The following is a 12,018-nucleotide window of genomic DNA, read 5'->3' as shown; positions in this document are numbered from 1 at the left end:
TCTTAATGAAGGGAAATGTTCAGCATTATATAACATGAAAATGTTAGGACAATTATGTAAACACATCAGAGAAAATGTGCACCTTTGCCTCAGGGCAAAAACATCAGTAAAATAGATAAAAAAGGACACATGAACTAATGAAAAACAGTGAGCCCTCAAAATTTTATAAGTTTATATTATATTTATAATTTCATTACAATAAGTAGCATGTCTTAAACAAGATAATTACTAACCAAGGTAATGCGTAAAGGAGATTTTTGAACAAATGTGCAAATGAGGAATGCAACAAGAACACAAAATGGAATTAATTCAGAAATATTAAATCTTATAAGTGCCCCATGCCGAAGGCATTGAAGGAAGACAGTAGCTGATTGGCCTTTTTACTCAGATGAGAGTGTTTTGCATGATAGACAGAGACGTGTCTAGAGAAAGGTTCAAAGGCAATTTACCAAAAAAACAGAATTTTGTAAAAACTGTGTACAAGCAAACTTCTTATTACTTCCCACTACTACTTCTAACTTGCGCTCGACTCTTCTACTACTACTGTGTCTGTAACCCTAACAGCAGCGTGACCAGGTCACATAATAGCTCTTGTTGCACAATCCTCCGAAATCGGGGATTCCTGATCACCCTTAGCTAACATGTCTACCCCTTTGGAAAATCCCTTTGACTTATGCTAATACGTGTTAGCATCTGCTCGGTGTGAAAAACATGATATCTAAAATCTTTAACGGGTGTTAAGTGTATTGGTAAAATTGTATGCATTACTGCAAATACAAATAAACGCATTTGTATTTATTCTTTTATGAACCTGATGCTTATTGCTTGGTTGTTTGTTAGCCTTGTGCTTTCACTGTGGATGTTGGTGATGTCTATGCCATATGTTGATAAGCCACTTAGGTGACTTCTTCAATGTCAGCCTCTTAATGTGGCAACAATGTGTAGGCAGACTGGCTCTCAGACTGTAATATTATGTGTTAAAGTTGTTACTAACAGGTGTTCGTTGTTTGGCTCTAAACTGCAGCTCATCAGAGAGATGGAATGACAGAGGTGTGATTAAGTCATTAGTGCAGCAGTGCGCTATAAAGTTTCTTACTTAAATATAACTCAGGCTACTTATTCTTTAGTTACGGTCAGTTCTCAAACTTCTAGAATCTAGATCAACTTGTTACCACTTTAAGAACAAGCAGCACGATGGTGTAAAAATCCTAATTTAATTTGTTTGTATTTATAATTACTTTACTTTAGGTCTTTCTCTCAGGCTTGAACTGTTTGTAAGCTCATAAACTCATAGCCAAATATATTACAAAAGGCTGACCGTGTGAAGTAAAGGAGCTTATGTTAATCAGGGTGAATCGGATGGAAGCATCTTTGCACTTTGATTGGACTATACAAATTTAAAATAAATGAGTTAATTTGCAAACTAGGTTGTATGGGACAATTGTTCTAACATTCATTTAAAATGATACAATGATCAATTTCTATATGTATTTAGTCCCATTTAGAACTAGGAATAAAATAAAATGCAAACTAGAAAAATACAGATGCAGCACGTCACTATTTTCAAATGTGTATTTGAACCATCCAGATTAACCCAGAAGCTTTTAATCTGAATGCCTCACCATGTCATGCTGTTTCCATTTTAATGTTTGCAAAATATGATCTATCAGCTATTCAAAAGTGTAACTTAGTGCCAACATTTTTAAAGAACAAAATAAACCCAGTAAAGGTAGAGAGCTTTTGTAATCTAATTCCATTCGGTCTATTGAAACATTTCAACAGAAAAAAAAGACAATGTGGGAATGATGTGATACACTTCATTTCATCCATCTGTGCCATCTTTGTGATTTCATCCCACGTTTTTATGTTGCAAATTTACCTTTACCGCGCAGTCATGCTTCCACTCGCCTTTAACTTTGGTGCTGGTACACTTGAATTTACCCACTGAGGGACAATAAAGGACATTCTAATTAAAGCTTGTTCTAAAAGCACAAGGTTATAGCTCAGAACATAACCACAAAGCTACAGACAAGCCTTTGTCCTGAAGAGCACTTGGAAAGTGGATCATATCACACCAGTCATTAAATCACTGCACTGGCTCGCTGATTGCAAAAGAACAGAGTTTGAAATCTTGTTTATGGTTCATAAGGTACTGAATGGTCTTGAACTTAAATGGATTTCAGATATTTTTCAGCTGCAAACCAGGTAGACCCATCAGGGCATCAGAGTCGAGCTCCAACGCTCCTGAACTCTGGAACAAACTCCCCGAAAACCTGAACTGTGCACAAATAATTGTTTGCTTTAAATTGGCAATGTCACATTTTGCTGTTTATTACAGCTTCCCCATAATAGTCAAATGACATTTCATGATTTACCTTATTTTTCTGGTACACACATTGATTTAGCTCATGATTGGTGCTATACGAGAATAACCACTTTGCCTAAATGATTGTGCAAAGGTGCTGTCACCTGATTTGCTCCTCATTAAAGTCTATTAAAAGTCTGATTAGTCTTCCCCTCAGACTATCAGCCTTTCCTGACACATGTGGGTGTATGTTTGTATTTACTCACAGTTCCAAATTTTAAGAAACCACAATGTGAGTGTGTAACTGAGTCCCTGTAATCATAGTAGTGACAAATATATCTAGCTGCTTGAGTTGCGATCAAAACCAGTTGAGACAGAGCACCCTGCATACAACAGGTGAGCAGAGCCACTTTTTACAGCGTGTAGCTGTCCTCATGGTTCAATCAGCTCCATCGTTCTATTTTTTGGAGGCGGCGCGGTTTTGTTTTTCGTTGTTATTTTATATTTGATGCGTTTTGTTTTTAGTTTGTCTTTATACTGGTGTTAACTGTCAATACACAAACTAGTATCAGATAAATAACTTAATTTAAGAATTTATAAGAGGCATGGGGGATGTCGGTACTCCTCCCGTCCAGCTTTTAATCGCTCCCACTGGCATGAAACAACACAACTCTGGCTGACTAAATCCTGTAAGTAATAACTTTTATACACAATATCACTACAGACCTATAAACAGTATGTGTACACCCCCCTCCCCGAAAGAAAAAAAAAATAAAAATCACCCGCCATCATGTGCCTAAAGCTTTGAGCTTTCACCCTAGAGAGCAAAACCTGACAAGTACAACTATTTCATGGATTCTCCATATACTTTTGATGTTAGTTCGGCCAAACGCAGGTATGTGAGTAGTCAGAAGCCATGGGACACCCATCAAATGTTCTTCACAAATTTCCTACTTCATTTTTATTATCTGTTTCTTTAGGGATTGATATTAATCATCTAAAATGTTAAAGATGAAGGCTCAGTAAAACTCTACGCTACACAAATAAAAGATTAAAGCCCACTCACTGGTTACATAACATGAGTTCAGCTGTTATTATTGCAGTTGGGTCCCATGTGAAACCGTCTTGAAGTTTCTTTCTGTAAAATATTAAAGAGATATATTAGGATTTGCTATGTTCTGCTAAAAGATTATAGGCAGTTGTCTTCTTACCTAGTAGATGATGCTCTCCGTGTTTTCATTTTTCAGAATTAACAATCCAGATGAGTTGGACCTTGTAGGCTGATGCTAAAGGCTCGTCAGCGTGGGCTCAAGACCGAAGCAGACCTCTGCTGTCTTAAAAAAAAACAATATTAAATTCACCACAGTGGTTTATTCACATGGTATTTTATGAACTCTTAAACTGTTGCTATTTTTGCTCTTATTTATGGAGGAGCAGATGATAATTTACTTGTGAAATTGAGGTAGGACGGTACTGAGAGTTAGATGTACTGATAATAGAACATGCGAAGTGTCAGAGTCGGAGTAACCCCCTGACAGTAAGGTAAAGTAGTGTAAAATTCTAAAATAGCAGGGCTTAAGAGAACACCATTTTATAGATTTTTTCACATTTGTACTAAATCAGACAGGTATTCTGACTCAACAGTTTACGTGTTCTGTTCTCAGTAGGTTTTTTTCATAATGGAAAATCATTAGTAGGACACTGCCTTTTTTTATACTCCAGTGATGCCAATTGAGTTGCTTTGTCAATATATCTGGTAGTATCGAGAGCCCTCAATCTGCTCCTTTTGAAACAAAAATGGCATTTGTAGTTAAAAATATTACTTTTTTTGTGTGACTGATACTTTGGGGGACTCTGGCTTTTACTATTATTAAAGCTATAGCTTATAATCATGTTCAGAAATACATTTTGTAATACTGAGTAAAATGGTCCTTCCATCCTGAAAGTAGTAAATACATTATGTATTCACAAAAAGGAGGTTTAAAAAATCGTTTTCTGTGGGAGCCGCCTGTAAAAACTCACCAATCCATACCCCTCGGTCTGAAGGGCATGGATTTGTCAGAGGTTTGTTCCTGCTTTCATTCGCCTCTGTCCCTCAAGTTCCGAGGGTATCGGCATATCTATTGGTTATCCCACATGGCAATCATTCTGGCGCGCTTTTGTAACGCCAATGTGCGTTCCTTCATAGTTTCCGTTTCGTTTGCTGGCTGCGCATGCACATTTCTAATGTTTATGTATCCGGTTAGGTTAGCTGCTAAGTTAGCTGTTGGCTGTTCATTGTAGCTCCACTGCTCTCACCGTAGACTTTGAACATGGCTGGGAGTTGCATGAAGCGAACCGCGTTCCTGTTTATGAGAAGAAGACGAAGGCCTCCGTAGAAATAAATACGGAGTGGATTTGGAAGATTTTTAACACGTGGTCTTACGCAAGCGCAGTTATTCAAAAAGGGACTTGGGGAAACTTCCGGAAAAGTTGCCGGCCCTGCTTTTAACAAGCAGCAGGTGCTACTGTGGGCCCCTACCGTGTCTCACAGCAATCACATGCAACCCAGTCCTTGTGCTGCAGCCCCTTCACGGATGCAGTCGGAGCACATGTTCAACTCTCACGGGCTGAAAATTATTCACACCAAACATCTCAGACATAATGACATAAAACTGAAAACATTATTGTTTTGGTGGAATTCCATAATATGTTAATGATGTTTATGAATAACTTCTTTACAAAATAGCATTGTTTGCTTGGGGGCCGTTAACAGTAACTCGAGTTGTGTCAGAATTGAAGAACAACCAAACAAAGCTGTGCTAAAAATTCTGTTGCTATTTTCAGTAACATTATACAGAGGTAAGCTAGAATTTGCCTATTAAATCCATTTCTTGCAGTCAATTGAAATAACTCTGAATCCCTTTACAGTCACCATTTTTCCCCCAGCACTTTAACATCTCTATGGTTACTGACAGAGTTCATAGTCATACAGCACTGCCTGAGGAAAAATATTCTATTTACTTTTTCATATACAAAGTTCTCATTTCTCTCAGCCTGGCTGTAACATGTGCACAAAAACATCAGATTCATTTCCTGCGTAATTACTGTTTTCGATCCCAAACAGAGTAAAATTACAGTGATACTCAACTGAGCGTGTTCTGTCTAATACTACAATGACTGCATTGTAGCCGTTCAGAGGATGTTTGGAAATGCAGCACAAAAGATTGAACAAATGGAGAACATTAATATGAGGAAGAAAATGCTCATTTTGCCTTTGGCAAGAATACAGAGCCAAAAACTTACAAGATTATTCATTACTCTCATGTGAACGAGGTACTTTGTGGCCGATTTGTTAAGAAATGTGGTGCTACGGGTCTGTTTACAGCCTATTATGGGAAGCATTTACCATTAGTAGACACAAAATACACAGTTGTTTGGGCTCATAGACTATTTCACAAACCAGATTTCATATGCTGCAAAAGTGTTGTTGGCAACCAAATTATCACCTGTAGTCACCTGTTTTTGGATTCTCACATTTAGGTGGCAGTCACTAACAATCTAAACTGTTATGGTATTACACACTGTTTTAAGTTATTTAATGCTTAATAAATAACTCTTTGTCTGTTAGGTATTGTCCAGTGAATATCAGCTCAAGAGCTAATAGTTGAAAGGAATGATTGAAGCACTGGCGTTCTTTTAACAGCAAACTCTGCACACAAATGGAATAAGTGAAACTACTAAGCAAAATGAAGATAAAAAGAAGCTAAGAAGCTATGCACACACAAAAGAAACAAAAATGACTAAATGAATGGTTGATCACCATGATCAGAATGATTCAGTGAATCCTGGTTCACTGCAGATCTGACTTAAAGAACCAAAGTTCAAATTGGCTTAACTAATTTAGAACAACATTTGGTATGTGTTTCAACCCATTCAAAATGCAAATCCTGAGTTAAACCAAACATTATTTGCTAAAATAAAATTTTAAAGAATGATTTGCTCAGTGAAATACGTAACTTTAGAACGCTTGATTTTCATGCACTGTATCAGGTTTTGAGTTGTGTCCTGGTTTGATTTTAAAGATGGGACACTATGGCGGTTTGTTTTGTCATATGTACAATTCTTGGATTTTATGACCTAAAATAAACCACTGCTATACAACATTGCTTTGCATTTGTAGGAGCCAAAGCAACTCCCAGCCCACACGTCCTTGTGTCCTTACCAGAGAAGTTCACAAAACATTCTTCACGAGTCCTTAGACCTTTGAATCTAAGTCTGGTCTCCAGTCCATGAAGGACAAAGTCAAGGTAAGTCTTGAGACTTGTGTCTCAAGTTAAGGTGTGTTGTCAGACTGGACAAACCCAAGTCAAATATTTTGTTCCAAATAAGATCTCAAGTCTAAGAAGGGCAAATCCAAGTTAATCCCAAGCAAGTGATGACTGAAATTATTATACTTATATATATTCGATGCATGGCATCTAAATTTGAACTTAGAATTTCTAAGGACATCAAAGTGTTGTTAAAGAGATTCTACGTATCTCCAGAGTTTTTACTGTTTTGTAGCACTTACATGTGAGGTCATAAACTAATAATATGATTCTCCTCCAGGATTTTCTTGTTGAGAGGAGCCCCATTAATTATGACAAGCTGTCAATGTCCTGAAGTAGCAAAGCATTCCCAGACCATCGCAGTCCACAATTAAATGCTATGTTTGTTATAAAAAACATATGTAAATGGTTGCAAATGTTGCCAAAAATGAACATTTGTCTTTTCAGACAAATGTTCATTTTTTTCAGCATGTTTTTACAAAAGTATTTTTGATCATCATTCGTCAAATGTGAGACGGCCATTGTGTCTTTTTCTGGGTCAGCAGTGATTTCGGCCTTTGTACTCTTAAATGGAAACCATTTCTCTCCAGTTTCTGTTTTTATTGTTTATTGTAGAAAATAAGTACAAAATGATAGAAGTGAATGAATTTGTTATTTATCTGTTTATCTTTTATTATTTTTTAGATCTGGACAATATGTATTGCTTTTTAATATATTTTAGCCTTATTCACTCTGTGAGAAAGGTTCTATTTCAGTAATTTCTGGTTCTGCAGTTCCTAACTTAAGGCTACAGTTGGCAATCCTGTTCAGAAACTGGGTAAAATTGTGCTTCCATCCTGAAAGTAGTCAATACATTATCTATTCAGAAAAAATAGGTTAAAAAATAGATTTCTGTGGGAATCTGTAAAACCAGATGAAGAGCAGGGCTTGGTCAGAGTTTTGTTCCTGCTGTCACCCCCCTCTGTCCCTCAAGTTCCAGGGGTATCACCTTATTTATTGGTTATCCCACATGCCAATCATTCACGCACACCTAACGGCAGTTTGTGTGCTCTTTCCCTGTTAGTTTCCACTTGCTGGCTGCGCATGCTCACTTCTAGTGTTTATGTGTCTGGTTAGCTTTGGTGTTAGCCGTTCATAATAAAAGAAGAAATTGTACATTCCAATTAAATTTCTCTTCTGCATTTAACCCATCCCTTATGGAGCAGTGGGCTGCTATCACAGCACCCAGGAAGCAATCTGGGGCTCAGGGTCTTGCTCAGGGACCCACAGTGGCAGTCTGTGGAGATTGAACCGGGGACTTGCAACCATCTCTGAGTGCAAGCACACTGCTTTAACCACTAGGCCACCAGTATACTTTAAAAATGGCTGACAGCTGCAAGATAAAAAACCTTAAATAAAACATGTTTGTTCTTACAGTGTGTGGCGTTCAGTCAGCCCACAACACAGGAATAGATTTAGTTTAAGATCATTCAGATATCGGGATATTTTTCAAAACTTCTCAAGATCAAACGTAAGTTCAGAGTAAATAAACGTGGTCGGGGCCTGTCGGAAGGGGAGGATCGGGGCAGAATTGGGGCACATGCGCAACACAGTATTGCGCATGTGCAGTTATTCAAAAAGGGACTGGGGAAAATTGCTGACTATAGCTTTAATATATGAAATAAAAAATCATTAGAATACAGCCTTTTATATTCCCACAGGCTATCTTAAATCAAAATTTACTTGATCAAAAACAATTCAGTGTAACAAATAAGCAAAAACAGAGGATATCTGTAAGGCAGAAAATACTTTTTTCGTAGGACTGTAAGTACATGAGCTGCCTTTAAAACAAAACAGGTATACTCCCAATGCCCTAAAAAGCCATACAACCAACTCAGTCATTCCTTATGATAAATTAAATTCATGAATGGGCAATGCAGCATATGAAACTAATAATAATAAAAAAAGAAAAAGAAACAGAAGTAAACCCTTTCTTTTCTTCAGAGATTATGAACCTGAAGGCAGAAACAGCCTTACAATCACCTGACATTCATGAGGAAGTAATAAAGTGGACATTCCCATTTTTATTAGACCATCAAAGTTTAAGGATTTGGATAGATGCAACAAGCTCAATAAGCTAATTTGGGGAGGGCAAGCAGAACAACACACTGAAAGATGCTCATGAAAGATATATATTGAATTTAAATTAAAAAAAAATGGAGATAACTATATGAGAGGTTGTTAAATTCCCTACTTTGTATGGCCAGACCTTTCCTAGGTTTGAGAAAATAAGTCTGCCAACCTTTTGAAAAAATATATTAAATGTTCTTTTTTAGTTTTGAAAAATATCAAGTATGGACTTAGAAGGTATTTCATATCATGTTATCATTACTGGCTTCAAATCAGAGATATTGGAGTTATGATGTTTGCCCAATGTCATTGCCATAGCTTCTTTGCACACAGGATTGATTGAAAGATGCTGGACCGCAGTCGGTGCGCCTCCTCATGCAGGGAACTGAACAGACGCCCCAGCGCAGGACAAACAAAGAGCTTGTTTATGTCATTCTGAAAGACAACATTCAGAATCTCAATGTCAGTTCTCTCACAGCACATCTCATCAGACACTGTCAATAACCCAGGCTAAAGCATTGATTTTAATGTCTTTAAAACACTGATAGGGCAGAATTACAAATGCTGTTTTCAGATTGAGACTATATACTGTTCAATTACTGGTCATGACTGAGTATGCACAGGCACTGCATATATATATATATATATATATATATATATATATATATATATATATATATATATATATATATATATATATATTTTTTTTTTTTTTTTTTTTTTTTTTTTGGGGGGGGCTTGATTGGACACATTATGTTGCTGCGTGGCTCCAAATATGCAAATAAGTTTGAAGCACTTTGAGTGATCTCCATTTTTTTGCAGAATGATATAGTGGGCTACGTTTTTATGCAGTCAGCACCAAGAAGTAACATCTAAAGGACTATAAATGTCTTTCAGATGGGCGTCCACAACACTGTAGATGGAAATGGTAAATGGACTGAATTTATACAGTGCTTCTCTAGTCATAGTGACCACTCAAACCGCTTTACACTATAGCCACATTTACTCAGTTGCACTCACTAACACATTCATACACCAAAACACAGATCGCTGGTCCACTTGAGGTTAGGTGTCTTGCCCAGGGGCACATTGACACGTGACACAGGGAAGCTGGAATAGAACCCACAACCTCCTGATTGCAAGACAACTACTCTACTCATTGAGACTGTGAAGTAAAATTTAATGAATTTAGAAACCTTTTTGCTTTACCTTAACCTATCTGTGTTGGTAAAAAAGAAAAAAATATCCACATAATATAGAATAACTGTTAACAAATGCTCATATTGCTACAAACTGTCTCCTCTGTTCCTTCTTCGACTCAACTTTCTGTTGACAAACACGGTTACATCCCAGTATGATAACAAAACTGTTAACCAGCGTCTTTTATGAGACCTATTGTAGCTCACCCTCCTTGTTGAAGGCATCAATAACTCTCTACTGGAAAACTGCCAATTGCCCCTGTGATTTTTCTAAGCAGCAACATGTTAGCAACACGACATTTCCTGTTATTTGTTTTTTTTCTTTTCATAGGTCCCATGTAATCAAATCTGAGAAATTGGAGTTTGGGTTCTTATTTGCTCTAAGTCAAAATCATCAAAACAAAGTCTAAATATATCATATGTAATTATTCTATTTGACTGTTTTTAAAAAATTGAATTAAAGACATTAGTTTTGTGGAATGCTATTAACAATTAATTGATATGCACCTTTAAATTAGTTTTTAGTAGTATTTGACAGTGCCACGTAAAATCGGTCAGTTCAGGTACCTGGACAAGTCAGTCACACGTATTGTTTAAATGGCAGATGGATGCTATTGACAGTTTTTTTTAATGCCTGCAATAAAGCTTTCCCTAACAGGTGAAAGTGTAATCCCCTGCAAGAATAATAAAATGGGTGTGTGAAATAAACAAATTGAAAGTTAGTATTTGAATATTACAATCAGAAAATTGTCTACCATAGTAGGACTCTAACAATTCAAATTTTATTTACCTTATCTCTACCATTGCAAATATTGCAATCATTCATTTAAAAGATAAAACTGACTTAAATAGTAAAGACAAAAAAAAACAAAAAAAAAAAAACTGTACACACAACAAAGAAGGCACTTAACACCATGTAAATTTTCAGTCTGAAATTAGAGTTGACTCTCGTTGACTCTCGTTGTGGATACAGCTTCTCTACCCAACATAATCAGATCTTGGCTGCCACAATATGTGTGGAGACCAGAAAATTAAACAACTCCTTCTGTGTGTGTTTGACATGTTAATTTCAGATATTCTGCCAGACGTTTTGACCCGCTCCCAGAGAACAAAGTGCACGTTTGAATTAAAGAACTTCATATGAATGAATTCATTTGTACAAGCTTTAATGTTTACAATTGCATCCATAGTTCAATTTTGTTTTCTGCAGGGCTAACTAGAGAATAAGCTCTTCACTAGCAATGAGTCAGAGTCGACAGTTTTTAGATTCACACTTCAGAGCAGAAAAATACAGCACAGCTTGCAACCTACAGCTTGCGCTTCACTTCCTTCAGACTCTTCTGGTATTGTTGGCTGACAGGATGTGATTTGTGAATATGCTTTTGTGTGTGTGGGTACACACAGGGACTACTTGGCAGTAGCGTCTTCCTATATTAAATGCTGTTGTGAATGCCCAAAATGTTCCTTGTGTCTCACGATTTCTAAGCAACCGAAATTTGTAAAACTGTGTAATGTTCATATCTTGTAACTTTCACAGCAAAATTAGTGGTTGTGTCTGTTATACAAGCGTATGTGAAGCATTCTGTGACAAAGAGATGTACATAAGTTCAAGTCATGTCTGGAGTTTCCAACTAGTTAATTCTCGCAACAGATGTATTGCATCTAGTCAACCTAAAGCACAAATTTGTTTAATAAATCCCAATAATTATATTTAAGCTTAACATAGAATATGTAGCTTTTTCAGAGCATTCAGTTCAGCCTGTGAAAAACACATCTACAGTATTATCACTTTACATTAGCTACATTAACATGGACAAAAGTAATCGGAATAAATGGCCGAACCAAATAAGAAAGTGTCATGTAAACAAGCAAATCGCGATATGATGATCGGATCAAGCTCAATCGGAATGAAATTGTAATCCGAATGAGAGGGGTGGTTTATGCCTATAGGTAATCATCGGGAAGCAAAACTGTCAGGGGAAAAAAAAAAAAAAAAAACTGTCGGGGCTCTGTTCAATAAAATAAAAGTGCTCAAAGTTGTTGCTTACTCAGTCAGTTTCAACAGTAATTAGAATCTGGTGCAAGTCCTGCTTGG

Source organism: Fundulus heteroclitus, chromosome 10 (genome assembly GCF_011125445.2).
Source record: "Fundulus heteroclitus isolate FHET01 chromosome 10, MU-UCD_Fhet_4.1, whole genome shotgun sequence".
NCBI lineage: Eukaryota > Metazoa > Chordata > Actinopteri > Cyprinodontiformes > Fundulidae > Fundulus > Fundulus heteroclitus.
This window is presented reverse-complemented; position numbering follows the sequence as displayed.